The 13,657-nt window shown below is 37.4% G+C and overlaps 1 non-coding gene across 1 annotated transcript; it reads left to right on the top strand.

Moving 5' to 3' along the window:
- The first annotated feature begins 2,020 nt into the window (after positions 1 to 2,020).
- Positions 2,021 to 2,164, top strand: LOC115942434 (U4 spliceosomal RNA). Its single transcript, XR_004077037.2, has one exon. It is a non-coding gene; the product is annotated as a U4 spliceosomal RNA (small nuclear RNA).
- The last annotated feature ends 11,493 nt before the right edge of the window (positions 2,165 to 13,657 follow it).

Below are 13,657 nucleotides of genomic sequence, written 5' to 3' on the forward strand. Positions count from 1 at the left end.
GGTTTCATTATTTTAGTACTTCTGAGACCCTTTAACTGGCTAATGTATGATTTGACTCTAAGGGTAAGACATGTTTTCAGTTTTCCTAACTTTATAGGATTATGAGTCTTATTTTTCACAAAGCACCTTTTAGGACTATTGTTTTATAAAATAAACTTTGAGATACACTGCTTTTATAATTTTTATAGTCCTATCAATTAAGACAATTTCCTATTTTGATTCACATTTTTCAAGGCCCTTTATGGTTCAACTCTGTTATGCTACTGTTGGAGACCCTACTTTAATAAGTGTCTTAGGTGGTGTTGTGCTTCATTATTTTTTTCTTATGTTGTTAAACTTTATGGTATATGGTTTGATTTTTTGGTATTTTATTATTATTATTGTTAGTATCAGTATCAATTTTCTGCCTCTGTTTGGTTCTTCTTCTATATATCTCCTTAGCCCAGTCTCTCATCATCTCTTGCTTGGACTACTGCAATTATCTGATGCATAGTACTTGAAAGGAACATAATAGTACTGCTAATTTGACTATCGTGAGGAAGAATTAATAAAATTTATGCAAAGTACTTAGTGTTTGACACTTAAATGACCCCATAAATGTTAAAATGTTATTATTTTTAACTATTAATTTGCTTTTCAGCTGTTTCCATTATGTTGTTGAGTCCATCTCTTAATTTTTAAATTTGAACAATTATGTTTTTCACTTCTTAGACATTTGTTTTCTTTTTTGTAACTATTTGTGCTATTTCTTATTTTATAAATGTAATGTCCTACCTTAACTCTTCAGGGATGTTAATTATATGTGTTTTCACATTTATAACCAATATCAATTTTGATTGCTCTTTTAACTATTTTTTAGGTATAAGGTCTTCAATTTTGTCTGTCTTTCATGGGATGTCTTTCCTTGGATATTTGGTCATTTGTGTTGTGTTTACCTTCACGGTAGAGATTGTATACTGGATTTGCTGCTCTGTCTCTTTTGGTAGGTTCCTTGTAGTGGCTTCATACTTCTTCAGTCACGTCTTACCTGCTTTTCATATTTTAGAAATTTCTCCTGATTTCTGCCCCACTGACAGTCCTACACATTTTTTAGGGAAGCTTATTTGCAAGAAAGTTCTTCATGACTTGGCCTTTGCTAACTCTTCTTCCTCACCTCCCAGCATACATTCCAGCTTCATAAACTATCTGCAATTCACTGAATATTTCCAGCTGTACTCATAGCATTCCTTTTTCAAAGCTGCCTTTTCTACTTAGACTTGCTGCTTCTCAATTTCATTCCCTCAACTTGTCAATAGAGGTCAACTCCTCTAGAGCATGGTTTTCTCTGTAAAATTCTTTAACAATGCTTCCCCACCCTGGGTAGAATTGACCACTATTTTCTTTGTATCTCATTCTAACTCAGCTCTTATACACCCACCAGAGCACCAGTAATATATATCTTTATTTGTCTATATGTGTGACAAGGAAGAACATTAGTCATAACTTAACCCCATGGTCTCCAACTTTTGCTTCCTTTCTAACGAGGGCAAATGTCAAGGAATGTCTTTCAATTTGCTGAGCTGGGTAATATATGAAAGTGCAATCTGGGAAGCTGAGAAAGATTAAATAGTGCTATATAAGGAAAGAGGTGGGAGAGGCAAATCCCAGAGTGAGAAGGAGGCTGAAATCAAACACTGAGAGGCTGGAAGAGAGGGACTTTTGAGGAGGAGGGATAAAAAAAAAAAATCACACACAGTGAAAGGAGATTAGGGAAGATTTTTTGTGAGTAGGATAGGAAGAGGAAAAAGAAAAAGGTCGGGTAAAAAGTTTTCTGTGCAAGTGGAGTTTCAGGTCCTCAAATTCTTGAGCCCAACATAATTCAAGAGTTAGGTGCTTTGTTTGTTTTGGTTTGATTTGGGTTTTCTTTTTTTTTTTTTTTGTAGTTTAAAAAGCTAAAACTTTGCATATGCAATATATTTTGTAACCCCAGTGGGATCTGGGGCAACACCCTATGGTCAAACACATTAATATATTTTCAGCAAGCTTTGCGCAGTGGCAGTATCATAGCCAATGAGGTTTATCCGAGGCGCGATTATTGCTAATATATTTTTAGCAAAAAGTATAGATATTCACACTAGTTTGGATAAAGAAAGAATGTAAATAGCCTTTTGTAAGTACACATTTGGTTTTGCTGCCACATGAATTGACTACAAATTAGTAAAAAAAATAAAAACAAAAACAAAAAAACCCACCCTTTTTGTTTTGAGTTTATTGGATTTCAGAATCGTGACTATATAAGCCTTGCCTTCACCTCCCTACCAGATCCTCCTGTTCTTACCTGGGCTCATTCATGTGTCCATGGTCAAATGCTGGGTCACGGATTGGTCTAGGATGACCTGAGCTGTGGTTGGTTTGTCTCTGTTCTGCCTGGTCTCCCATCATTCAGCCAACGAGACCAGGCTAATTCACAGGGTGGCAGCAGGGTTCCAAGAGAATGAGTAGAAGAACACAAAGCCTCTTGGAGGCTAAGCTCAACACTGTCATGTGGTCATCTCCAACGCATTTTTTTTTAAAAATCAAATCATCAGCCTAGCTCAGATACAAGGGATAGGAAAACAGACTCTATCTCTTAAAGTGAGGATCTACAGCGTCACATTGCTAGAGTTGTAGAACAATTGGGACCATTTTTTGCAATCAAGCTGCCATAACAATAAAATGCTGAGTCTGAACATCAAGTGGGAATGGGTGAGAATTGATGTTACCTAGATCCAGTCACATAGTCACTGGTTGCCTTACCAATTTCAATTTCCCACCATTCTATTTAAAACAGTATTTGGATTTCCCTCTGAGTAGCCATCTTTCTCTTTTGTGTAGAAGCTCTGTGGTTTGGGGAAGTTGACTCTACCCTCTGCTCAAGGGCACAAATCAATAAATTTAATCACATTCCCTCAGTCTACAGTGATTGGCTAGGGAATCAGTCCTAAGCAAACACAGGACTTCCTTAGCCACAACTGGCTCAGAAATAGTCCAATCAAGGTAAAGTGCAGGATTTTGATCAATGATTGAGGATGGAGGGAGTATGTAGTCCCTATTTCTGCTTGGAACCACTGATAAGTTAGCCTGTGGGTAAAGCTGACACACAGGAAGAGGGAAAATGCTAAAGAATCACAAAGAAATAGAATGAAAGTCAAGGTTAAACTTCTAAATTTCCTTTAGCCTTTGATCTTCTTGGTAACTTGAGTCAACAAATCGCCACCTTGGGTTGGGTTTTCTAATACCTATGAAAGCATCCAAATGTGACATATTTTCATAACTTTTTCTATCTCATTAGACTTCTTGAGGTAGGTACCAGGTTTAATTTATCTCCGGTTTGAGCATAGTGCCTATCTAATGAGTGTTCTAAAATAAGTGTGTGGTTAAGAGCCCTATATTATCTAAAGTCTGCGGAAACATAGTTCTCCAGTATGAATAAAGTGGAAGCAATATCTATAAATAAAAGACAAAAGGCAGTAAGCAGAGCCCAACTCATTGGGCTCAGTTCATATTTATAAATGAATGTATAAATCAATTGATAAATGAAAAACTTTAACTTGAAATCTAACATTCTGTATAGTTCCATTTTGCTACAACAATATATATTAAAAGAAAGTTACAAATAAATGCCTTTGGTTAGAAAAAAAGAAACCTAAATACACACACACACACACACCACACACAAGCCTCCTCTAACCAAAAGAAAGGAAATGTTCCAGAAAGGGTAATCCAGTCATATTCTTATGGATAGTGGGTTTCAGAGTAAGAATAAGAAAAGGAAAAATAAACAGTAGAAGAATTAAAGAACAAGTTCAAAGTGAAATATCATGAACACGGCAGTTCCACAAATAGTATTCTAATTTTGTAAAATATATGAGCACGCTAAGCCTAATTCTTTAAGTCCTTATTAACATTTGATTTCAGTGCTCCTAGGAAAAGGGAATTTGGTTATTTGGCAAGGAGTATTGCGAAAATTAACTAGCATGGATGCTTGACTAAAATGAAAACCAAATAGCAATGCAAAATGTTAGTTCTGTGAGACAGAGCCAGAGATCTTACATGGTAAGAATTCTTTCTTTGATCTTAATGGGAATTAGAACGTAATGTATGTCTCAGCCTGCAAGATAAAACCCATCCTTTATAAAATCAAGACAAAGTAACTTTAAGCAGCAATAGAAATGAAGGGTAAATATTGGGGGGAAAACACTATAATGAACTGTGAAATGTGTAACGACAGAGTCTGTCACTGTGCAGAATCAGTGTCACATTCACATTTGTTAAGCTATGACATCCGTCTATCAAAAATACTTTACAAATAATTAAGTGGATCATTATAGTATTATTCTATCTTCCTCTCACTGTGGGAGCAGACTAACTCATTACCAAATTCTCATAACTCAACAGAGTCCTCATTTCTATGTTTATGCATCTATTAAAGTCTTACACATTCCTCACAGTCATATCAAATAAGAGTATTGCATAAATTTCTTCAAGATTTATGATTAGGATAATAAAAACAGATGCTATCTTCAAATAATACCAAAGAAAATGAAATTACAAATTTCAAGTACAGGACTCTTTGCTTATCTATAATTGGTGACTTTTTTAAAATTGTTATGATCAGCACATCACATTTATTGCTTGACACATTAGTGAAGTTTACAGAGCACACACACTCCAGTCAAGTACTATGCTAGATTCTGGGAATTAAAAAATAGAGGTTACATATGATCAATATCTTTACTTTCAAGTTTTTCCCATGTAGTACAGGCTAGCTTGTAGAAGGAACATTCCCTTATTTTTTTCAAAAAAAAAAAAAAAAGCCAGAGAAGCCCCAGTGTTTTAGTCTACAGTTGTTCCTATGCAGTAAAAGTCTTATAGCCCATTTGCCTACTCACAAGATGCCTTAAATATTTCTGGAACTTAACCCAGTTGCTCAACTGAATCACTTCAGGTACCTGGCATTCTCCTAAGTAGAATGGGCTGGTGATCTCTCAAACTAAATTCCTCTCCCTCTGTCTTCTCTCAACAACAGTGAAAATCTAAGTTTTCTTTGGGGAAAGATGGGAAGAAACTACCTTAAAATAATCAGTAACTTAAGCATTCATTTTATTCTCAAGCTAAACCAAAAGGGAAATAATTGGTACATTTAGTCGTAGAAATTATAATGAAGTAAAAGACTCCAAAGTAATTCTCCTTCCATCTAACCGTGAACTAATAGTGAAAGACATTGTTACAGGCTTTTTATCCTCATAAATATTTTAAACTTCATGACCGGATGTGCTTGCTGTTTCTCTTAATTGAGCTATGAGAATCCAATCACTGGAGTGGGTTAGCATTTCTGACAATCTCAAGGGGTTTTCCTGCTATCTCTGCTGCCCCTAAAGAAGCTGACTTCCAGTGGTTTGACAATTTGGAGGAGGGGTACGTTGATTTCAAATTAATGCATATTTTCAGACATTTGTGTAAATGCAGATAATATTTTTTTAATCTTATTTTCAGGAGATAAAATGAGTTATATTTGGAAATGCACGATCCGTCCAGAAATGTGTGGGTGTCATAGCCGTGTATCTCAGACCGTAAATCTGTTCTCTCTCACTCTTAAAAAATAAATTGAATATGAATTTTTACTGCTTTCTCTTGAGTAACTTAGACGTTGAGGAGCTTTAGTCTTACTTCAATGCTCTCATAATCCTCTGCACCTATCCCTGAAGTCACATTTACTATACTATTTGTCAGTTCAGTTCCCAACTTCCCCACCAAAATGCAAGCCTCCTGTACAGCAGGGAATATGGTTTATTCATTTCAGTATCCTCAGTGCCTAGCAGAGTGTGAAACAAAAAAGTCAAAGCATACTAAGGAAAGAAGGAACAAAATATAGAGGAGGGGAATATGAAGATCATATTTTAGTTATGTGGTAGGAGATGGTTAGAAATGTTTTAGTTAATGTGGTAGGAGATGGTTAGAAATTCTTTATTGTAACATCTACTTGGGAAAATCATGATGTTTGTTAAAGCTTAATATGGTAGATTTGTCCAGGAGAAAAAAAAATCACTCAGGAATAGAAAATAATTTCAAACATGTAACAGGGTGGGACTAAGTTTAGTAAACTTTTTAAAACCACAGGGTCTCAAAAAGGCTATTTATTATCATGTCTCTAAAATACTACAAAAATGACAATATGAGCTGGAGTTGTAACAATTTGACCTTAACATTTATACTTCTTGTGGCTGGTTAAGACAAATAGTCACAAATTTTTTGACTCGACCAAAAAGTGGGATCTATGACCTCTCTCCTTGAATCTGAATGGAGTTCTGTCTTGTTACTATCCAATAGAATGCAGGAGAAGTGACACTGAGTGACTTTCAAAGCTAGGTCAAAAATGGCTATGCAGATACCATCTTGTTTACTATAACACTTGGAGCTCTGAGCCTCCAGGTAAGAGATCTGACTACTCTGCAAACAATAAGCAGGAAGCCTATGGAAGTGCTCAGTGGGCATCCCAGTTGACTTAGTAAACCATTTTCATCATCTGCCTTCCCTGTGAGTGAACTATCTGGGACATTCAATCCCATTGAGCATTTATATACCTGTAGCCCAGCCATTATTTGACTGCATCTGCATAAAAGACCCCAAGAAATGTCCAGCTGAGCCCTTCCTGAATTTCTGACCACAAGATTGTGAGCAAAATAAAATAGTTGTTTTTATCTGCTTTTTAGAGTAATTTGTTACATAACAGTATTAGCCAGAACACTTCTAATTATGGAACCTCTAATCAAGACCTACTTAAAGCAGTTGGCAGGTCAGGAAAGACTATGTTTAATAACGTTTTTCAGACATGAGCAAAATTAAAAGGATTTTGCTTTAAAATTTTTGAAAGAACTGAATCTAAATAGTTTATATTAGTGAAGGAGAATAGCTAAATAAAGAAGAATATTGGTCACATATACATCATTTAATAAGTTAGAAATAGTTGAGTATTTGTCACAGTTTATTGATTTAGAAAGCAAAGTTAGGTAAACTTTTGGTTAGTCCATTAAAGAGCACACCTCATCTTTAAACATTTGTAAGGTTCATCATCACAGTTACAGTTGAGATATATATGATGGACAAGTAAGAAGAAAAACAGGGAAAACTCTCAGAAAAAAAAAAACAGGTAATATTTTAGACAAAAGTCAGGAAAAAATGCTAATTCATCCATTAAGCAGAGATTATATAAGTAACATAAAACATCCTGACAATGGTCCTTATGTCATAATTCTGGGACAGATGTTCTAAAAGAGATCTCATATGGTCCAAAAGGAAGAAAAATATAATTAATCCTCAAAAGGAGAAACCAATGAATTTTTTTAAAGTCCCACAAAGTCTTTTAAATTGTTTTAAGAATGGCTGAGGCTTTTTCTTTTTATAAATGGCAGTTTAATGTAGAGTTTGTGGTCATCAACAGGTATTGAGAAAACCTCCCCTTGGCAATCTTGGATCTTAAACGTCTTTTGAAGTTTGAGTAGCTCACAATATGGCAGTCTAGAAATGAATGTAGCACGGATCTTTCCTTCTGGGAGGACATTAAATCTGGGAATGAAAGTTCAGGACATTTAGTTTATGTGAATTGGCAGAAAGCTAATGTTCTCTGGGGAAATTTTAGTATATTGGCAATAATTATAATTGTCATAGCTCAGGTTTTATTCATAGCATGTGATAAAAAATGACATTGCAAAGATATTTAAAGCACTCTCAGGCTTTTGACTTGCTTCAGTCTTTCTTACTATCTATTCTCACTATCTCTCTCTTCCTCTTAACTCTTTTCAATTTCCTTCCCTGATTTTTTGAAAATAAAATTTTATTTTTATCAAAATATTTTATACAAGGAAATATTGATAAAATTTAAATGCAAATAGTGTTGAAAGACATAAATACGACATTCACTTTTCCCCTTGCCCCGCTCCCTAGAGACAACTGCTTTCAACTCAGTGAGCTTATTATCGAGATATTTATCACCATAATTTAAAAAATAAACATATACTGGGGCACCTGGGTGGCTCAGTCAGTTAAGCATCTGACTCTTGATTTCAGCTCAGGTCATTATCTCAGGGTTGTGAGATTAAGCCCCACATCAGCCTCCACCCTCAGCTTGGGATTCTGTCTCTTCCTCTGCCCCACCCCCCCCTTAAAATAAATAAAAAATAAGCATATACTGCATTTTCTTCTTTATCAACAAAATGTTCTATTATGGTATATGAGCATTTAACTCACAATTCCTCTTCTCCTCCCCTAACCCCTCACATCATCTCAGTATATTTCAGTCTTTAGTTAAAAGAATATGCAGTGCTTTTGCCATTATGACTACATAAATATTGTTCATGCTGAACCAGGTAGAATACTATAATATTTCTGATATCTTAGACAATTGATTTCCCCCATAGTTACTGAAGTCCTCATTTTGTTTGTTTTTCATTTAGTTTTTTTTGAACACCTAAGTTCTCTATAACTTTCCAATAGCTCTTTAAAATGCCTCTCAGTACAATTTTCTTGACCATCAAACATGTCAGATGAGCTTTAGTTCCAGGCATTTTTCCTGGAAACAGCTTTCAGGCTCTGATCTGAACAGGTTGCTCTCAAGGCCAGATAAACATGTTTTATTTCCTCCTGGAATGATTGTTTACTTTCACCTTGGGAACTGCCTTTGCTTCTACACTTTGTTTCTTCCCCTTCTCCCCCACTTCTCTGGTGTATTATTTTAGTTTAGATCCAGCTGTAAGTAAAACAAATAAACACCCCCCCCTGAAAAACCAACTCCCCAAAAAGTTGCTTAAATATGGAAGTTTATTTGCTTTTATGTAAGAAGAATCTAGTGGTAGACAGTCTGGCCTGGTGATGTAGCTTTCCAAGTATCAGGTACTCAGGCTCCTTATTTTGCTCCTTGGCCATACTTCCCGTGTTGCCTCCTGGTCAGAGAGAGTTGCTTAGTCTTCAGCCATCATGTTTTCATTCCAACTAGTATCAAGGAGGAAGGGTGATAAAAAGGTACATCTTCTCCCTTAAAAGCACTTTTCTTGGCCAAAACATAGTTCCTTGCTATATCAACTTGCAAGGGAGTTTGGGAAATAAATTCTTTTATCTGAGCTGCAATATTTCCATCTAAAATTTGGAATTGTATTATCAAGTACAACGTGTATAATGGATGTTGGGAGGTAACTACTACAATCTGCCATAATCAGCCTCATTGGATGGGAGGGGAGGAATCAGGAATGCGCAGAGGGAGAAGTCACACTGTGAGGTAGGCTGGGTGACATCCTCAGCACTGGAAGCTCAAGAGCTAGAGATGTCCCATTGGGGTCAGAATACCTGAATCTTTATATCCCTGCCTCTATCAATTATTAGATGAGGGTCCCTCTGAGAAGCAGATGATTTTGGGTGAAGCAGCTCTTTTTAACTAAGGCAATCTCTGAAGAGACTAATAGCTCTGTTTAACAGCCCTACCTATCTACTTTTTTTTACCTACCAGGGTAAAAAGTACTCCTCTGAAGAGAAATCTAGAGAGCTCAGTCCCATTGTTACCATCAACCACAAGAGACTAGTTTCTACAAAATATTTTTCAAAGTCTCCTTAGCTAAGGGCAGTATGGATAGGAATGCTTGAGTGCAAGTTGAAAACAGGATCATTGAGTGAATACAAATTAGTACTACTGAGGTCTATCTCAGAGTATCACGAAGCTCTTCGAGTGTGGTAGAAAATGTAAAACAAGATCTTAGTCACTGTTTTGCAGATAAGTATATTTGAGAATCCATGCTTCCAATACCATTACTTAGAACCTATTTCCTGTTCTGAAAACTGGAGGTTCCTCCCTGGGAATGAGGAGACAAATCTAATTCTAATTTTAGTGTCTCCCCTAACAATGTCCCATCCTAGGCAAATCGTTTCTTAATATGTTGCTCATGCGGTGCCCCTATGACTCGTTTATACACCTGCATGTACACAGCCATGTACAACAGTTTATATGAAGTGTCTTTGCCATGTGCTCTCATGAAACCTGCCCATATACCCAAGCCCTTCATATAATCTGAAGACATTTCCAGGGGTCATCCTAATGTCATCATCATAGTAGCCTGGACATGTGGCCCTGGTTGCTACAGAAGAGGTAAATAAATAGGCATAAGGATGAAGGACTTTTCTTTCAAAGTTCAAGCCTGCTCTGATGGATAGAGATGGTCTCACTAATGTTTTATGGCTGGAAAGGAAATTAAGGCCCTGAAAGGAAACTCATGAGGGAAGGAAAAGCCTGGACTGGTAACCCAGGTTCAATATCTAGACATAGGTGTTGATAGCAAGGGCTGTGTTCAGTTCCACATTGTAGTGGTTGAACTGTCATTTTGGAACCCAGATCACAGGTACCACTGGGACCTGTTCAGAACTGGGCCAATTAGGGAATTACTGAAGCACAGGACTCTATGGGACCAGTGTTCAACTCCATCATTGTGGTAAAGACAGAAGGAATACAGACAGAAACCTGGGTTCCACTGGCAAACCAATCGGATTTTTCTGTTTTCTATGCCTAAGCAGAACAGACTCTTTTTTTTTTTTAAAGATTTTATTTATTTTTTTGAGAGAGAGAGAGAGAGCACGCGCACACAAGCAGGGGGAGCAGCAGGTAGAGGGAGAAACAGGCTCCCCACTGAGCAAGGAGCCTGATGCGGGGCTCGATCCCAGGACCCTGGGATCATGACCTGAGCCCAAGGCAGACACTCAACCGACTGAGCCACCCAGGCACCCAGAACAGACTCTTTTGTATGGATTAAAGCACAAGAGTTCTTAAATAATTTAGGAATGGAAGTGGCCTCAAGAAGATTCTTAGCTTCCTGCTTATTTGACTATATGGAGACTGGATTAATTCATTTAAAAATAAAATAAATGTGACTGTTATAGACTGAATGTTTGTGGCCACCCCCACCACCACCCCCTCCACCCCTGCCAACATGTATATGTTGTAGCTTTAACTCCTGGTGTGACTGTATTAGGAGCATTTTAAAGGTAATTAAGGTTAAATGAGGTCATAAGTGTTGGGCCCTGATCTGATAGGATTAGTGTTCTTAAAAGACACCAAAGGGGGCGCCTGGGTGGCTCAGTTGGTTAAGCGACTGCTTTCGGCTCAGGTCATGATCCTGGAGTCCCTGGATCGAGTCCCGCATTGGGCTCCTTGCTCGGCAGGGAGCCTGCTTCTCCCTCTGACTCTCCCCCCTCTCATGTGCTCTCTCTCTCTCATTCTCTCTGTCTCAAATAAATAAATAAAATCTTTAAAAAAAAAAAAAAGACACCAAAGGGTCTCTATTCCCACCCCAGTCTCTCCCTCTCTCTCTCTCTCTCTATCTCTGTATGTGTGTCTCTCTCTCTCCACCACGTGAGAACATAGCAAGAATGTGACTGTCTGCAAGTCAGGAAGGGAGCTGTCAGGAAGGGAACTCTCATCAGGAAGCAGATTGGCCAGAATCTTGATCTTGGACTTCTAGCCTTCATGATCATGAGACAATGAATTTCTGTTACTTAAGCCACCCACTCAGTGATATTTGTTACAGCAGCCTGAGCCAACTAATACAGTGACTACTTTTGTACTCCAAGCTAATGAGATAGGTCATAATAGTCACATCAAAATAATGAAGAACTTTTTTCCTGGTTAGAGGTATAGGGTCAAGTTGAGAGGGAGCAAGTATATACAATATCACAAGCATAAAACTGGAAAGTTACTTCTTATGGTCTCAAACACTCACATGGAAGCCACACAGAAGTAAGAATTTAAGAAAAATTCTGAGTCCTGGTGACCTCGATACTCAGAATCACTTTCAAATTGTATTCAGTTGGCCATCTGTTATAGGCTAACTAATATGGCAATTTTTTTTGTTTTAAAGATTTTATTTATTAATTTATTTGACAGAGAGAGCAGGAGAGCACAAGAAGGGGGAGCAATAGAAGGAGAGGGAGAAGCAGGCTCCCTTCCAAGCAGCCCTGCTTGGAAGGGAGCCCAATGCAGGGCTCGATCCCAGGACCCTGGGATCATGACCCAAGCCAAAGGCAGACGCTTAACCAACTGAGCCACCCTGGCACTCCTTAATATGGCATTTTAAAAGACCAAGCAAAGAGGGGATTTTCTTTGTGGTCTGAATATTGCCAATACAAAGTCCTGGAGTGATTTTTAAGAATCTCCATCTCTCTCTGATGATGTTCATACATGATAACTTTTGTAAATGTCTTTTTTTCTTTATTCTTAAAGGAATAGAAAGTGGAATAAAAAATCTATTAAAATCAATTATCTTTAATTCAATTCTGGGATGATTAAGTAACTAAAGCACATTACCTATGACCATTTAATGTGATATAATACCTCTGCTGTGGGAAGTCATAAATAAAATTCTGTTACATTTCAGTGTTTCTTTTTTCTTTATAAACTAAGATGGACTCTGTCTTTATTTACTAGTTAAAAAGGACACTGATGGTGATGAGGTGGCTACATAAAGTGACATGGGAATGACCCTTCCAGGATCAATACAGTGATTCTGACATCTGAGCAATATTACTAATTCTCTCTTACCTGAGTGACAGACTAAAAGCGTAGAAACATCATGAAAAAATTTACTGAGCTTAGGACCCAAGCAATTTATTATTAACTTCCAGTTAGCATTGAAAGAAGGCAACTGTGACTCAAGCCTGAGTTCTTGGTCATCTGGAAATTTAAGCACTGGAATGTATCTTTTGAGGGAGATTTTGAAAATTAGGCTTTTTTAAGAAAAAGAAAAGCACCAAAGAAAAATTCATTTCTATGGATAAGTTGTAACCTGCTCTGTTCTCTCTCCTATGTCAGTCATGGATTTTTAAGTCAACCAGGTATGGGCTTGATCCTGGGTTCCAATATATGACTTTGAATATTCTTCTTTTTCCTTTTCTGTAAAGAATGATAGGATGATAGTGAGGATTATAGGAGAACATACATAGAATACATTTAGCACAGGACCTGGCACACAGCAGCCACTCAATAAATCAGAGCTACTGCTATTCTGAAGATCCTGCTGATGCTGCTGATGGTGATAAGTATGCTAAGGCAAGAGGAGAAAGAGCTTCCTTCCTATATTTGTTATATTCACTCAACACTGATTCTGCAGATATTCGTGAAGCATCTCCCATGAGTCCGACTCTGGGTTAGACACGTGGTGTAAAGAAAAAAACAAAATAGATATGACTCTTGTGTTTATTGTGCTTATATGCTGGTCATGAGGCAGATATTAAACTGAGAATCATAAATGTAAATATAGAAATGCAAATAAAGATAAGCATTCTAAAGAAAAATTCACTATGGTCTATGAGAGAATAAAAAAGGGGATGGGAGACCGAGGGGTGAAGAAGGGCCTCTTTGGGGAAGGATTGCTAAGACCTGAAGAAGTAGAATGTGATAATAGGCAAATAGTTGAATGAAGAGCACTCCAGGTAGAGGGATAGTCTGTGCAAAGGCCCTTGGGTGGGGAAAAAATACATGCACCTGAAGAACTGCAAGAAGACTAAAGGGGCTGAAAGTGAGTTGAATGGGAGTGAAGGGAAGTGGTAGGACATGGAGAGGGAGAAGTAGACAGGGGCCAGCTTGGAGTTGTTGAAGATGAGAGTT

This window comes from Leptonychotes weddellii, chromosome 4 (genome assembly GCF_054177405.1).
Source record: "Leptonychotes weddellii isolate Sample4059 chromosome 4, ASM5417740v2, whole genome shotgun sequence".
NCBI lineage: Eukaryota > Metazoa > Chordata > Mammalia > Carnivora > Phocidae > Leptonychotes > Leptonychotes weddellii.